This window comes from Phasianus colchicus, chromosome 2, assembly GCF_987193195.1.
Source record: "Phasianus colchicus chromosome 2, bPhaCol1.hap1.1, whole genome shotgun sequence".
NCBI lineage: Eukaryota > Metazoa > Chordata > Aves > Galliformes > Phasianidae > Phasianus > Phasianus colchicus.
This window is the reverse complement of record NC_143437.1, coordinates 68,048,982-68,065,114: the sequence shown is the minus strand read 5'-3', so window position 1 is coordinate 68,065,114 and position 16,133 is coordinate 68,048,982. Positions and strand designations below refer to the sequence as shown.

Here is a 16,133-nt window from a genome sequence, read left to right as displayed (position 1 = left end):
ACCAGGGTTTTTGCTCGTATCGAAGCCTTTCAGAATGACTGGGTGTCTGAAGAGTGGCTGTGGCCTCAGGTAGGAAGGATGTGCTGTTTTTGAACCATATGTGAAATGCTCACAACATAAAGTACTTAGGACTGGGTTAAACCGTGTTAGCCAACACAGTTGCAGGCAGACCTGCAGAACAAAATGGTCATTGTCTTTGCACAGATGTATGGGGGGAGCAGGAGCCTAACCTCTCACAGTACTGGCAATTAAGCATTCCTGTAAGTGGTGAGATTCCAACTTTTAGAGAAGAAGCCCATTTGAGAAAGTCAGTGGGAAGTGATCAGGACCATTTTGCATCTTGATTTGGCAGAGTAACAAACTTGCTTGAAGGATGAGTTGAAAATCTTATGTTTGTTTGTAGAAGACTATTGTTAATATAATCTGATGTCAAGCTTCAAAAGCATCGTATGTGTTTATAAAGTACTTTTATTAATGATGTAAAAAAATTTAATAACAACATAAGAAAATTCTCATTGTGAGAGGAGAAAAACAGTGCCTCTCCTGACAGTGCTTCTTGTCAATGGGGATTCCCCTGTGGAACGCTAACCAAGCCCATTCAGAAAGGCCTTAATTAATTTAATTAAAATCTGTCAGATCAAACTGATTAGCCTGACATTCAGCCTGGCAGGGGGGAGGCCAGTCCCTGTGTCAGACGGGTACTGAGGTGGGCTTGCTTTCTGCTGTCAGAGGCATGCAGGCATGTGGCCTGAGGTGCCTTCTTTTGTCAGTGGACTAAACATGGTGGCTCTTCAGGCCAGCCATTCAGTTGTTTTTTGTCAGAAAATATTTTGCACTCTCACAGCTGTGCTAGTTGAGGAAGGGATGGCAGGTACCTTACTCTGATTGCACTGAGTGGCCTTTCCTAACCTTTCAAAATATTGGCCATTCTGTGTCTTAATTGTTGTCCATGGCCACTGCCACCTGGCAGGAGAGAGGCACAGGCTGCATCACATGCTCTCCCAATGCAGCTGCTGTCTCAGGCAGCTTGGAGAGCTGCTTTTTAGGCTGTGAAGGTGGCACAAGTGTCCTTGGTGAGCAAAAGGCTGCCCAGCACTACCAAATGCTCTGAAGGTCCAAGTCCACTTGGGGCATCTTGGAAGGAAAGGCACTTTCTGTCACCTGCAACTGTCGTGAAACTTTTTATACAGTATTTCAGGTAAGACTGGCTGCAAGTGTGTATGTTATTGTAGCTGAACTTTCCAAAGAACAGTGTGACCACATGTGGCATCATCCTTTCAAAGACTAACCTGAGGTGGAAACTGAGAATTTACACCCTCTAATGTCTGACTGTGCTCATCCAAAGTATGAGGAACCTCCTTAACCACATAGGCTTCTTAATCCTACAGCTGCTAAGAATGATGTGGTTTCTATGGCAAACATCAGGACGGCCAATGCAATCTGTGTCCCTATCCCTTTTCTCTTTCCACTTCCTTTACCCCACACATGTACTTACGGAGCATTTCTCATCTTCAAAGCTTTTTTGTAAACACTTTTATCCATCATTATAGTGGGACGGATGCATCAAAAGGATAATGCTCAGGTTTTTAGGCCCCAATCCTGCAGGCGCTTAGGCATGTGTTTTAGCTTTGTGTACTGTAATTCATGTTTCAGTAGAACCATTCACAGTGCATTAAGCATATGTGTAAGTCCCTGCAAGTTAGGAACTGCAAAGATTAAATAGCATTCCAGTTTGCTAGAAATCAAAAGGTAGATGAACATGGTGACCCCAGCTACACAAGAACAGCAGTTCCTGAAGAAAGTGCTGCGGCAGCTGACATGAAAGACTTGCCAATAAAAGATCTGCTAATAACCTGTAAGAGTCTGGCCTTTATTTATGAGAAGGATCCCTCTGACAGAAGACTAAAGTGCCAGTTTCTCCAAAGGGTGGAAAGCATCTGGGCATCCAGCCCATCATGTAGGGACACATGTACCAAAATCATCTTTTTTGTGGTGTTTAGCATCATGTGTCCCATTTTAGTACTCAGAATTGACCAAACTTTTTGCCAGTGAAGTTAAAGAGATCAATTTTTGGCAAAACTAGAACGTATATTTCATTTGTGAATATTTTTCCCATCGCTTCCCAATTTTTATTGGGTCAGTTGAATAGATATTGGTGTTCTTGAAACGGGCATGTAGACACATTTTCCACAAACTCTGTAGGCTTCTTTGATCCTGATCAGATTGCAATCTTCCTGCTGGCCCAAGGATGAGACCTTATTGCAAGGGAAATATCTAATACCGAATCTGCATGATCTCTGTCAATGATGTTCCAGCAGTTTCTTCCCAGATCTCTTTCCTTTCTTCTTGCATTTTGACACAATGTCCCTTCTTTGGCGTCTCCCCAAGTTCCCCATTAGTTTTGTCATACGATAATACAGAACTGAATTCTGTTCCAGTGCGCTCATTACATTAGATTCTGTTCTAAATTTTATTTTATACTTCATCATCAGGTACCTCGCTTGAAAAACTTTAAGATTCTGATCATGCAACAGAGAGTGAGTGGTTGGCTCAGCACATTGCAATAATGTAAGTTTATAGACATAAGAGGTCAAGAAGAAGGACTTTTTGAAGAGAGAACTGTTTGCAGTAAAATTTGTCTCTTCCCATAAAACAACTGTACTAACTGTACTATTTAATTTTGATTTTTTTTTTTATCTTTTCAAACGTTAGCCTAATATTCATGAGGAAATAACACATTATTGATCTATTTTTCCCTCCTGGATCCTAGATCACAGTTTAGGCCCTACTTCAGCAAAGTACTTAAGAAGAGGCTTATCTTTAAGCACATGTTCAAGTCTCAGGGGAGTAAATGAGAATTAAGCAAATACTTAAGTACTTTACTGAATAGGGATAGAATTAAGCATGTAGTTGAATGTTCTGCTGAATCAGGGCCTTAAAATTAAAAATTAATCTTATTTGTGCTGCAAAGATTGAAAAGCTAGGCACTAGACTGGGATGGTGCATTAATATAAACCAGGAACAGGATAGTACCAACTGTCACAAGTGGAAGGCTGTATGGGTAGTGTATAAGGGGGGCAAAGCTGGTGGCGATCAAGTAGTGGGTAGGGTGCAGGAAAAGGTGCATTCAGTTCCTAGGTCTGTTTTAGACTAAATTAATGAAGTTGGACTGTGCCTGCTGCTTCAGTCCTGGCACTGTTGAGCCCTAGCATGTATAACAAGCCATCTTAATGAGAATAGTTGCTATACTAATTCTAAAGTTGCAAAAGGGTCTTAATCTTTCTAAGTCCCAATGCAGACCCTGCAAAGTAAAGGCAACACCTCCTTCCCTCTTCTCTTTGTGCCTCCCTTCTCTATCTCATTGCAGTCTCTTGGAAGTGGTGAAGTTTCCATGTGTTTATGCAGTTCATAAACTGGCACAGTGCTGTTCCTCAGGACTTCTAGATACTTGTGTAATAAAAAATAAAAACTTGTGCTTTATATGACATGATGGGATATCACTACAACTGAAGTTTTTGTCAAAATTTAGGTAATACAAAATAATATCAGCGCTAAGCAGTTTTGTGACCAGCATTTTTAACCTGTGAGAGGAAAAGAAAAAAAAAGTTTGGAAAAGTTAACTTCCACTTAAGAAGATAGCTGCTGTTTCTTTTCAGTCTGTAAAGCTGAGTTGCTTACAGATTCATGTATTGAAACAAAACTTCTTTGTATGGACAGTCCTTAGGGACGTCACATATACAGATCTCTAGTATGATATTTTGGTGCTTTTTAATTCCTTCTGAGCAGTTTTTGGTACCAGTAATAAACACTGGAGGTGTATAAGCAAAGTACTTGAGAACCTTCTTTTCTGCAAACCTGGAGCTTATGCCCAAGCCTGGCTCCACGTGTGGGGTTGCAGCAGTCAGTGTTACCATTCAGCAATGCTTGGAGAAGATTGATTGACCAAGTGCCCATCTTGAACTAGGCTTCATTTAGGAATACTTAACAAGTATTCATAGTGAGTGTAATATGATCTGCATGGGCACTAGCTAATGGTTAACTGTCTCTGTTGAACCCGTGCTCTTTAAACAAACACTGCAAGTGTGGGATGAGCTGTCTTATTTCTGCAGAGGCATAGTGCAGGTTAGGAGGCTAACACTTTCTTCCAAAGAGTAGAGGACAGCAGGAGGGCTTTCACTCTCTGCTTGAACAGGGACGGAAAGCATCACATTACTAGAACTTCTATTTTCAAATAAAGATGGGAGAGCTGAGGGTAGTGGGGTCTCTGAATACGTCCTGAAGTTCATAGCGTGGCTGACCCCAGCTCAGCTGTTAGCTTGCTTTTTTAACTGACTCTTGTCTGAACAGGTGCTTGATGCAGTATAAAGCTTCTCAGAATAGCTGGCGTAACTGCTTTCACACTTCAAGGCAAGTGAGAGAAATAGGCAAGAACATGCTTGACATAGGAGCATACTGTATGGAGATACTCTGTATGGTGAATGAAGGGGCAAGATAGTGCTGAGACTTTGAGCTTTCTGTACAAGCCAAAAACCTATTAGATCAGGTGAGTCAAAACTCTGGATCTTGCTTATATGCTGGGGGCTGTGAAAACTTTGTGGAAATTGCTTGTCCTAAGACATAGTGGGATAATAGTTTTGTTTTCTGAACTTATGGTGGTATATCAAGGCAAAAAATGCATATGTGGGAGAGACCTCTCGCCCAATTTTTGCATCACATCATCAGCTTGATTAATCCTTGATTTAAAAGTGTGATGTGTTAATTTCTTTTGTCTGAATTATTCTTTAACTGTTAGAATTCCTGATTCTGGATCAGTTGTAATTCATTAAAAGAATTTTTTTTTTTTTAAAAAAAGCAAACACAAATATCAGAAGTAAAAAAAAAAACAGAAAAAAAAAACCTGGATCTATTTTTTTGCATATGCAGATTTTTCAATCCTAAAGGCAGAAATCCAAAACTCTATATGGGAAGCTTTGAATGCACATCTAGTGCAAAACCAATATGCTTTGGTCTTTCATTGTTATTGTCAGAGTAAGATTGTATTTCAGCTTTTTGACATATTTATTACTTCAGAAATTGTCTGTTTTGCATTATTTTTTTCAGACTAACTTTCCCTCCCTTGATGAGTTAAGTGACCTGTCTGAACAGACAAATGAGATTCTTAGCTTTGAATAAAGGAATGCGTTCATACTGTGTAGCATCTACTGCTCACAACAGAAGCCTCTGCTCAGGACAGAGGTTTAAAATGTGTTTAAGGTATTTTTATTTACCAGATAAAACTGTTAAAATACTGTTGGACTCTCAACTCCCTCTTGCACTTAAGTACATTTAAGTCATTTAAGTACATTTAAGTTCCATGTGACTTGGAGCATTAAGCATCCAACAAGAAACAAACCAATAGTAAAATACTAAAATAACTCTCTGTCTTTTATTTTTGGATTGCTTATTAGTGATATACTTCACTTGGTTTTGTTTCATTTGGCTCTGTCAATTAAGTTTGTGTCACTTCCTAGCTAACATATAATGAAGGCCTCCAGAGTACATAATGATTAGTTTAAAAATCATTCATTCCCAGAATAAATCTGTAGCTGTAAATCTTTTCTTATTGAGTCTTTTTAAATGATTGTCAAAGAGCAAAACCTTAATTTGTAGCCTGAAGTTATTTGTTAAAATCATTTTTTCTTGACAGATTTATTTATGAGTATTGTTTAATAGGATAAGTGAATTGTTTTATACTGGAAGTGAATGTGTATTTTAAACAAATCAGTGAAATACTGACAAGTCTGAAACACAAATGATTTTGTGCTGTGAATTTCCCAGTGACTTCTCCTAGGCATATTTAATAATTAAAAAATTGAAGTATTTCAATGAACCACTCTGTTTAGGATATAGAAAGGCTGTGATGATAAATAATTCTTTTTCAGTGAATCTGAAATTAGGAATTTGGAATGAGAGAATGCTCAGACTGTTTGTTAAACAAAAATGCATTAGCTGTTTTGCTGGGAAATTCCCTTCTAAGCATAGCAAAATATGTGTACCCCTAATATTTCTTTGGATCAAAGTAATGCGATCTCATATCATTTGACGAATGCAAGTTTCAGAGTTTTCTTGTTTTGTTTCACTAACATCCATTTTATGGGAACTTTATGAGTTCCAGCGCACCTTCCAAATATTTACAGTGCTGTGGTTGGATGGAAAGTTCAGACCGAATCTTTAACCTCCTCGTGTTGGTTCTAAAGACTGTCTGGAGTCCAAAGGTTACGAACTGCTTGTAAACTATCTCCAGAATAAAAGCCTATATGCGAGGACATCGGTGCTGCTTTGTGTTCTCTATTCTTCTCGTAATTTCCATTTTCTCCCCGGCCTGCCCCCCGGATTCTTAATGGTGTGAATTGCTGCAGTCTGTAGCATTCAGTGAGGCTATGCTAATCGGTGTCAACTGAAAGCCTGTCCTGAGGCTTTGCCAGAGATGTTAATTCAGTTAGTACTACAAAGCTACAAAAACAAAAAAAACTTCGACATCGTCTGCTGCTGGAGCACAGATACCAAAACCCTCGATTCAGCAAGCTGTTGAAGTGAGCACGCAGCTTTAATGGTACGGATTTAAGTGAAGTATTCTCTGTAACATTAATCACTTCATACAAACAGGGGGTAACGGATGTAATTTGTTAGCGGTAAAGCGGCTCTTTGCAGCGTTTTTTTTTTCTTTTTTTCTTTTTTTTTTTTTTCTGTTGGGTCTGGCATCACAAAGATCACAATTTGCATTCAGAATGCTCTTTACGATGTTGTAGCAACTGCAGAATTCGACGAAGGTCTCCCATGAATCCAAATGTGAGAGTCTGCTTTGCTTACTTCTGCAAGGGTCTGCATGCTAAATAAGATCATTTCTGTTCTAAATGTGGGGCAGTATGACAGTGCTTAGCCTACGGGGATCTGTTTCCCAGAGCAAGTCTGGACCCTTGAGGTAGGTACCTGGGGGAGAATCTTCAAACGTGAGTTGGGTGCTGGGTCTCCCAGGAGCCAGCAAGATCACCCAGAAACGTCCTGACTTCAGCAGTACAATTTGTGTGTTTTTGCAAGTGGAGGATAGGGACATTGTCCTACCCTCTCCTTCCTCCCCCCAGAATTGAACTGCTTGTATATCCCTCGGATATCCTTTGAGGAGCCAGGCTTTGCCTCTCAAGCAGAAGCACAAAATAGTAGACTTGCTCAATGTTATTAAAAAAAAATTGGTTGTAAGCGTCCACTGCTCCCTAAAGCCCTTTTCCAAATAAATACTTTTGCCAGAGACAGGGCTGTCACTTACAGATTTCCACAGGCACAGTATTCTGCTCCCAACTGTGATAAATTTACCTCTGTGGTAGTTCATTAGAGAAAACTTCAGCAGGGAAATGTGATTCCTCCTCATTGTGTAAACGTAACATTGGTACTTACCTCCTTCTACTGGTTGTTTTTCAGAAGTGGAGTTAAATTGATATGATTTATGTGATTTTAAAAAAATATATTTTTCTGTATTGGTATGTGGTTTTTATTTAATAACAGAATATGCAGCATCTCTGGTTCGTCAGAGTGATCAAAGGTCCAATGAAAGCAACTCGAATGGATCTTTAAACTCTGAATGGGTTCTCATTGATCAACTTAAACTCATGGCTTTATTTGCCAGAAATAACATCGTTTTACTAAAATGGGTTTACCAAAAACATTTTTTGTATAAAAAAATAATGGTATGATGGCATGTTCTTCAGGGATATATTTTAAGTGCCCTTAGGAACCAAGTGTGATCATGATGATGTCATTTTACAAGGCTTTGGATGTCCTTAATTCTTTGTGAGATAATCCCAAATTTAGTGTGTTAAATATTTTCAAGAAATAAGCCTGCTGACTTCAATCTGCAGGTCTGTTCTGTACAGCATGCAGTTTCCAGGTACTCAGTATCTCTCATGTTGTATAACCTGCTTTGTTTGCGTGGCTATCTAATCTTGCAGCAGGTGAGAAGCTGCAATTTGTAGGATGTCTTATCAAAATACAGAAAGCTGATGTGGAAAAAAATGGTGATTAAGACATATTTAGCCTGTGCAATTTAAATTCTGCTTTGAAAAATAGGCCATAATGAATGATTAATGCCCAGTGGAGTATGAAAGCTTTTTGAAGAGCGCTGGGCAGTGTGGCATGGATGAGCCCTGCAGAAGACAAGCCTGGGGCATCAGCACTGCTGGTTCCTCAAGGGGCTGAGCGTCCCCGTCCCCCCCCAGCTCACCTCTATCTGTTTGTCCAGTGATGCAAGAGTTTGCTAATTAAACAGTTCACAGTGGTGTTTGGGGAAGAACCTGTGGACATTTAACCAATTGAACAATTTATTGCTGTAATTGAAGGGTCTAGCTGGTGTTTATTAACTAGCCTTCCTGTCACGTTCGAATTGCTGGACTAACCCTTGGTCCCTGACTTTTGTTTTTAAGCACTCCACCGGTATCACTGGTGCTTGGGCCGCCTGCTGCAAGGCCACAGCTTTGCTTAATCCCATTTCGTGATTTCAGCAATGTGATTTGACTTTATTTTTTTACCTTGCAAGTGTGATACCATAAATTAAGTACTGCCTGTTTAAAGCAAAAATTTAGAAAAAAATGGGTTAGTTAAAATGACCACTTCTAGCTTGAAAGTGAGAGTTAGCCTGTGCAGATTCAGTGTAATGCTTGCTTTTTTTCCTACTACAATCATGGTCACCTCTTATCATCTCCATCATCATTAAAGTAGGTTTGGGATAGGGCGTACAGCAGGACTCCTGTCACACCTCAGAGATACACACAGCACTGCACACTGTCCCAGGAAGAACAAGCCCTGATGGTGAGAACAGGCTGCTTCTCCCTCTTGCCCAAGAAAGTTTCTGTAGCTAGAACTAATCGGCCGTTCCTAAAGTGCAATTAGTGGGGATATTAATCTAGGCCTGACAGGTGTGAAAATGTGTCTCTTTTGAGTCCATTCAAACAACACCATATCTCATCCACCATAGGGGGAGCCTGGAGCAATTGTGTCTGTAAACTTGCAAGGCTTCGTTTGTCGGAACTGAACAGCCCGCTTTTATTAATGGCAGTTGAGTCTGACAACATAAACTCAACACAAATGGATGGGAGGAAGTCCAGTGAATACTGGCATAATGCTTGCTATCAGTTCCATCATTGGTAAATGAAAAGCTTGCATCCACCATCATTTGGGGAAGAAAAGGGAAGACATCTGTAGAAAATATTTTTTAATTAGAAAGGTAGGTGTGAATTAATTTTAATTCAGTGGATTTTTTTCCTCAGTTCAGTTCTAGTGGCTTCTGGTGCAGTTTTATAATCTGCAATTTTAATGCTTGTTTCTTCTTGTATGTAGTTGTTCTGTGTCCCACTAGGCACAGCACATGGCAGTGACCTTAATCCAGAGGTAGCATTTCTATGCTCACCAGCAATGCAGATATTAAATAGCATTAATGTAGCAGAACTTGTTTGAGGAACTGGGGCTGGATGCATTGCCACAAGTTCATCTTCTTGACAGGTGGTGAAAATGGACACAGCTCAGTGGAGCTGCACTGATCTGTGCTGGTCTGAAGATCGCAAACCCAACCAGCAGACACTGTGGGGTGCTGAAAGGGTTCCAGCTGGTTCTGCTGGTGGCCCCTTATGCTAGTGGCTTTCAGGCTTGGAAGTAGACAAGGAAATTTGTATTTCCTGCTTTATTTACAAGGGACATTCATGGTGTGAGACTAAAAGACTAAGCCTACCCCAAAGACATGCATCTGTTTTACATAAAATAAATGCATTGTGAGAGTGAGAAATTGCTTGAAGATGGTCTTGATATTGAAAATAATGTTTGTGCACATGCACATACATTTATACTGCACAGTCAGATAAAATTTTCTCCAAAGGTGGAAAGCTCTGTTTTATTATTTATGGTGTGCTTTGAAAAGTGTATGCATGAGGCTGTACTAGTTCATCTTTCTGGAAGTATCTGGGTATCTAGACCATGGTGATGTTTCCTAGAAGTATCTCAAAAGCATTGTCTAGAAAAGGTATGTGTAGACGCAGTCTTCCTTGTCACTCAGCCCAGGCATATGCTGGGAAAGACAACTTCTTCAAAAAATCTCTTTACTAATTAACAAGATCTATCTTATCAATGCTGGGATTTTTTTTTCTCTGCTGTGGTTACAGAAGAACACTTCTCAGACTGAAAGACTTATTACTAGAACTTGCAGAGATCAGTTTTATTCTTGTGTCAAAACCCTCAGCTGCAACAGCTTTCTTCTTCCCTTGCTGTTTACTCCATGACTTATTTATAGAGCACAGCCATATCCTTTCCCAACCTTGGCGAAGCCAGAAAGCAAGGAAGATCATGCTTGCGTTGCATAATGGAACAAGGTTCAGTGGCCTTCAGGAGCACGAACAGGGTCTGAGGTAGCCGTCGAAGCAGTATAAATGTGTCCCTGGATTTAGCTGCATATGCCTTCCTAAGTACTAAGGCTCGTTAACTTGGCTGCTGACGTGCCTATTGCTGCCTTAATGTAGCCATGCACCTCATGACACTATGCTTTTCCGTGGTCAGCGTGCTTGGAGCTGGCTCTGAGGCTGAGTGTGCTGCACAGTGTAGACGTGCCCTTTTGTGTTTTTTCTGAGAAAGGTGCTGTATTACCTAACTTACTGCCATTGAAATTGATCTTAATTCAGCATGGATGACCAGCACAGGAAATGATTTCCTCCTTCCGGAGCTATAGCAAGGCTTGTCACTTCTTTGGAACTCATTGCCTTTCTGTTAAGACGTCTGAATGTTCTATGTGATTTATAGGTTTAGTATTCAATTACTGATTTATTTGGGCATAGCAGTCCTTTTCTTGATTACCCTAGATGGTGCAGAATGCACAAGAGGAAGGAGGGTCTTGTGATTGAGACACAAGGCTGTGATTCAGGATGTGTGTGTTCAGCTCCTTGTCTCTGTTCTCAGCTTTCAGTGAAACCTTGGGGAAGTCATTTAATCTCTTCCTCTTATGCAAAATCTCTGACTCTTTCTGTCTTTTCTATTGAGCTGGTAGATGCTTTTCACCAGCTGCACATCTGTGTGGTCCCCAGAGGGGCAGGTTGGTGTATCGCTGGCCTGTAGTGAGGCCAGGCAGCCTGCCTTCCCACATCTGGGGACAAAGGTTAGCATGTGGCATTTCTGCAGTACCTTCTTACAGTGGAGAGCCCAGGTCTACTGTTGGGGCTCCTGCTTGCCCTTCAGCCTGTCAAGTGGCTAGGGCAAAAAGGGTTTGTTTTCCCTCTCTTTACTTTGGAGACAGAATGCATTATCAGTCCTATGAACTATGCAGGACAATAAGATTACTCAAATCAATGTCAACCAAGCACAAGTTATGCAGTTTCCCAATTTGGTGATTATAATTGTTGGAATTACCCTAAGTTAAAGGATTTGTTATAGCTGAAAATAGGGGTGCATGTAGTGCTTATTTCATGGTTAGTGGTGGAAGGGTTCTGATGCTTCACCTCTTTGTCCTTTTTATGGAAAAGAAGTGTGCACACTGGAGATGTTTGTTCATATTTGTCTGACTTCAGTGGTCTGGGCAGTTACGTTCTTCATACTTTGGTTATATTTTCACTCCTGTTCAGAGTTACTATTAGTAAATTAGCTACAGAGTGATGCTAAATATTTGCATTGAGATATTTTTCTTATAAATCCAAGATGCAGCAAGGCAGTAGAACCTGCTTTTCTACGAGAGCTGTTGTACTCTGGCACTTGGTACCCAAGTAGAAAAAAAACACTGCTTAAAATAAGAGCTAAATAGGCATTAATGTGGTATTGATAGAAAGCTGCAGCTCTTTGCTCTGTGACTGGTCAGAAACCAGAGAATGAATAATAGCTACCAGTGTCCCACGATTGAAAAGCCAGAGGAAATGGCAGCAAGCAAAAGCAAATGAAGATGGATGAAACCCCAAAAGGGTGAAGGGAGACGTCGCCCATGCTGGGCGAGGATGGGAGGCTGACTTCTGGGTCACCTCTGCTGCTGCTTTTTGGAGTGGTGTTTGGAAAGGGCAGTGTTTAGGAGCAGAGCTTCCTGGCTGTGACCGCCGCACAGCACTTACACATGCTGTGTGTGGGTCAGTCCGAGGTCATGGCGAGTTAACTCAACACCTCCAGTGAGGAGAAAGCTCTTGGGGATAAACTGCCTCACTATCACCGTCTACACAGCTCCGGGAGGATTTGCAGATGGTTCGTTTGCCCATCTCCTTTGTTCTAAAATACATTTTCTTCACATAATCAGTGCTGTGAGCTAGTACATCTCCTTTTGCTAAATAAAGCAGACCCTGAGCACTGGTTTCTCCAGGTAGGTGTTTCTCCTGGCTCGCTGTGCTGTGTCCAGGCCCAGTCTGGTCCCCAGCACTGTACAGGTGCTTGGGCGATGCTACCAGGGCCCAAACAAGATCCAGACTGTTGAAGAGCAGCAGTATCTATGTGCATCTGGTGCCCCAGAGCATCCTCCATCTGTGTCAGATAAAGCCTAATACAAGGCTGCCTCCTTTTGCCATGGCTCTCACTATCCCATGGCTTAGGTCAAAGGGAAGAAGCAGTTTTTACACCTTCATATGTATTGTAGCACTGCCAATAATTAATTGATTAGGGTTGACGTTAGGAGTTGGTTAGGCTGAATGTGAAGGTGGATGGTGTTTGCCTATCAAATGTTTTTTAGTCTGAGTACATTCAACAAACTGCATCTAGTTCTGTAGCTCTCAAGCTGCAAACCAGGAGCACAGCAGTTGTGTTTAAATCACCGAGATCTGAAAAACATTAAGATGAAAATAAACGACGCAAATAGCGCGGGAGCCTGTGTCTTATCTATTCATACACGCATAGGAGAAATCAGTGTATTTTACGTAACTCCCACGTCTTTGCTTCCAAGAGATTTTACAGAGCCCTGTTCGCTGTTAAGCGTGAATGCAGACAGCCCCTCTTGCGGCGTGCTCGGGCTGTGCTTCCCTGCATATGAGAATTTGTGGGTTTTTTTGAATATCTGCATGGATTGTGAACAAAAGCTTGGGAAAGGTAATGTGCTGAGGCAGAGGGAGTGAACTCTGCAAAACCTCTGCAGGTTGCAGGCTGCTCTGGTCCTGTCCATAAAAGAATTTAGTAGGCATGTATTTTATGTATATGGGTACATCAGTAGATACATAAAAATACACGTGTCTGTTTTCAATAAAAGTATTCCGTGATCTAAACCTCTTCCAGATAACATCTTAAAAATCTTAGGCTTCACGTTTTCTTGAACAGGCTTGTTCGGGGAAACGAAAGAGAGTGCTTGACAAGATTATGGTGTTGCTTCTATACGTTTCCTTTATTCTTGTGGCTAAAAGGAAATTACAATGTGTTGTTAAGTCAAAGCGTGGTCTGTGGAGCTGAACCAAAAAAAACCTTTAAATGGACTAAAATTCCCCTTCTGATAAAAGGGAAAACTACACAACAGAGAGACAGGATATCTTTAATTTAAATAGCGGGTTTAAGTATATTAATTTGAGTTCAAAGCATCTTTCAAAGGGTATGATGCCCACATTTTTAATTTTACCTAATACTGAGCATCTGGTGTGGACTGGTTTGTGGTACTGAGAGCAAAAGGAAATACATTACTCATAGATGAAAGGAGTGAGGGGGAATCACTGTCCTGACTAAAAATAGCCTTTTTTTCTACCAGTTAATATCAGCTGGAGGTTTGATTAAATAGTAATTGTCTAGAAGAAGACAATAATTGAGTGCAACTGTTTCCTTTCAGGGGCCAGGCCCAGGTGGTGAAAGTTAAGTATTGTCCTTCAGATAGGGTCCTGAAAGCAGTTTTCCTGGATGTCCGCTGAGCCCTTCTGTAAAATGTCCTTTCTGGGTGCTGAGCTGCAGACAGACGAAGTCCAGGCCTGTTCACGGGGCAGCAGCGGCTCTCAGGGATGCAGCGCCGGAGGATTTTATGGCCGCGTTGCAGATAGGAGCTGGCTCACCTCTTTGGCTGGAACTCTAACCCAGAGGCGCAGAGATCACAGGAGACAAATGGCTTGAATTAAGAAATGGAGTTGACATCTATAAAAGTCAGAGCACGTCTAGTAGGCAACATGTGTAATAGGACTATAACATTATATCTAATAGGGATATTGGAAAGCTGTCTAAAAGCGTAGCTTCCGTTCGGAACATTTAAAACCAAAATGCCCCAGATTAATGCTTTTTTGTCCAATTTCTTGATCAGGATCGTACAGTTTTTTCCTAATAATTGATCTTTGTACTGATAACAACCACGCTTAGCTTTTTTTACATTAATATGAATAAACGTGTATTAATGTATAAGCCAACAATATTTTCCTCTAAATTTCTGCAAGATTATTTTCTCTGAGTGACCCTATTACTCTTCTTTGTATGAATAGCAGTCTGGGACTTTACGCATCATAAATATCTGAGCGTTATTTAATTAACCTTTGCAAGGGTCCAGGAGACCAAAGAGCCATGAAATGGAGCCAGGCAGGAAACGCTTTCTCTGCCTTGTGAAAATTTTCAAAATGCTACATATCTTGAGTGGAACAGCCTCAAAACTTTGGGGAGTTTTTCAAGGAGAAGTGGAGGAGGAAAGAGCGTGAGAGACCAACCACTCTGCTGCAAAGTAGCCAAAAGTTAAAGTGCTCCCCTGGGGAGGGACATTCGTCCTTTCAGTCCTTTGTTCTGCATGTTGCAGATCTAGGACTTGAACCTTACGCCTCCGCATGCTGAATTAGAACCATAAGCACCAAGCCAGGGCTGGGCCAGCACTGCTGGGTGGCTTGGAGACAAGCATCTGAACAGACCACGGCCTGCTAGGAGAGCAGATCTCCAAAGCCTGTATGGCCATTGCTCAGCCCTGCATTTCCCTGCACCTTGGGCCTGCAGCCTCACTGCAAGTGAGGAGTTCTCATCCCTGCCAGAAGTGCCAGTCCCTCAAAGAGCAGTGTCCCACCACGATGCTTCAGGCACTTGAGATTTTCCAGAGGCATCTGATCCCTTGCGTAGGTGACTGTAGTCACCTCAAAGCCACAGCTGAAATTGATGACGTGTTCAGATAGAGAATTAGGATGTCTTGATTCTGTGGTTTAAGCCACTAGACCACACTTTTTCTGAAATAGGTAGGAATATTTGCATTTTTATATAAGGAAACTGAGGCACGGAGGGGGGTACGCGACATGCCAGAAGCCACGTAAGAGGCCTGGGGTAAGGCTGAGAGCAGAGCCCAGGTTTCCTGATACTTGCACCTGTGACTTGGCTGCAGCATGCTGTGACGGCACGACAGGAAGGAATGGAGTTAAAAATTGAATTTGTTCTGAAAGCGAAGACTCTTCTTGCTTCAGCTGGTGTTTTCTATTATACCCAAAGCAAAGATAAAGTCAGATTCTATGTCCCTATAATCTCTTTTTTTTAACTCAATGATGTTGAGTTTAACGATGGCTATCACTTTGGCTCCTACCTCAGGAAACTGCTGGCCTTCTGCTAACTGCAGATTGGAAGGCTTAAATAAGAGACTGCCCATTGAGAATATAATCCCTGTCTGCAGGGGGCATAGAGATTTCTTCACCTCTGGGACGCAGCTTGTAGTTTAAGTAACCAGAAATTCCTTATTTAGTTAGAGCACAGCATACCAAAAATTAACCTGAAGTTTAAAGAGAAGGAGAGTGGTCTTTAGCTGACAAGAAAGATGGCCAGTTTGCTTGTTGCCTCCAAGTACATAGAAAATATAAAAGAAAATTTAAGGATGATGGTAACAATGATATTGAGAAAACAGATATTTTTCCATCTTCCTCTATTGCAAATGCAGTGGAAAAATTATATAATTCTATCTGTGTTTACTCGTATGTTTTAATAGAAAAAAACAGGGTCATTAAGTCCTCTGAAAATAGGCTAAAATACAGGAAGATTGAGAGTTCATTGCTTCCATATTTTGAGCCTATGACTTCCAAAATCAAAGGCCTAGTAATCCTAATGGATTGACTTCCAAAATTCCTTGGATTTGTATTGCTGGACTTGTCTCTCTCCAGGGCTTAGCTGGATCCCTGCAGATAGATTTTCAGGTTTATATGCTGTAATTCCACTTAGTCCAGCTGTAAACTAGTGGTGGCTGA

The 16,133-nt window shown here is 41.2% G+C and overlaps 1 protein-coding gene across 4 annotated transcripts in view; it reads left to right on the top strand.

The window, feature by feature from the left end:
- Positions 1-16,133, top strand: part of PRDM1 (PR/SET domain 1) — a 98,595-nt gene that overhangs the window by 40,244 nt on the left and 42,218 nt on the right. The window contains exon 1 of one of the 4 annotated variants that reach the window (XM_031611268.2): positions 5,897-6,961. The exons of the other annotated variants lie outside the window; for them this stretch is intronic. The gene's annotated coding sequence lies outside the window, so the exon portion shown is untranslated. Of the gene's footprint in view, positions 1-5,896; positions 6,962-16,133 lie in introns of those variants that run through there. 4 annotated transcript variants of the gene reach the window in all.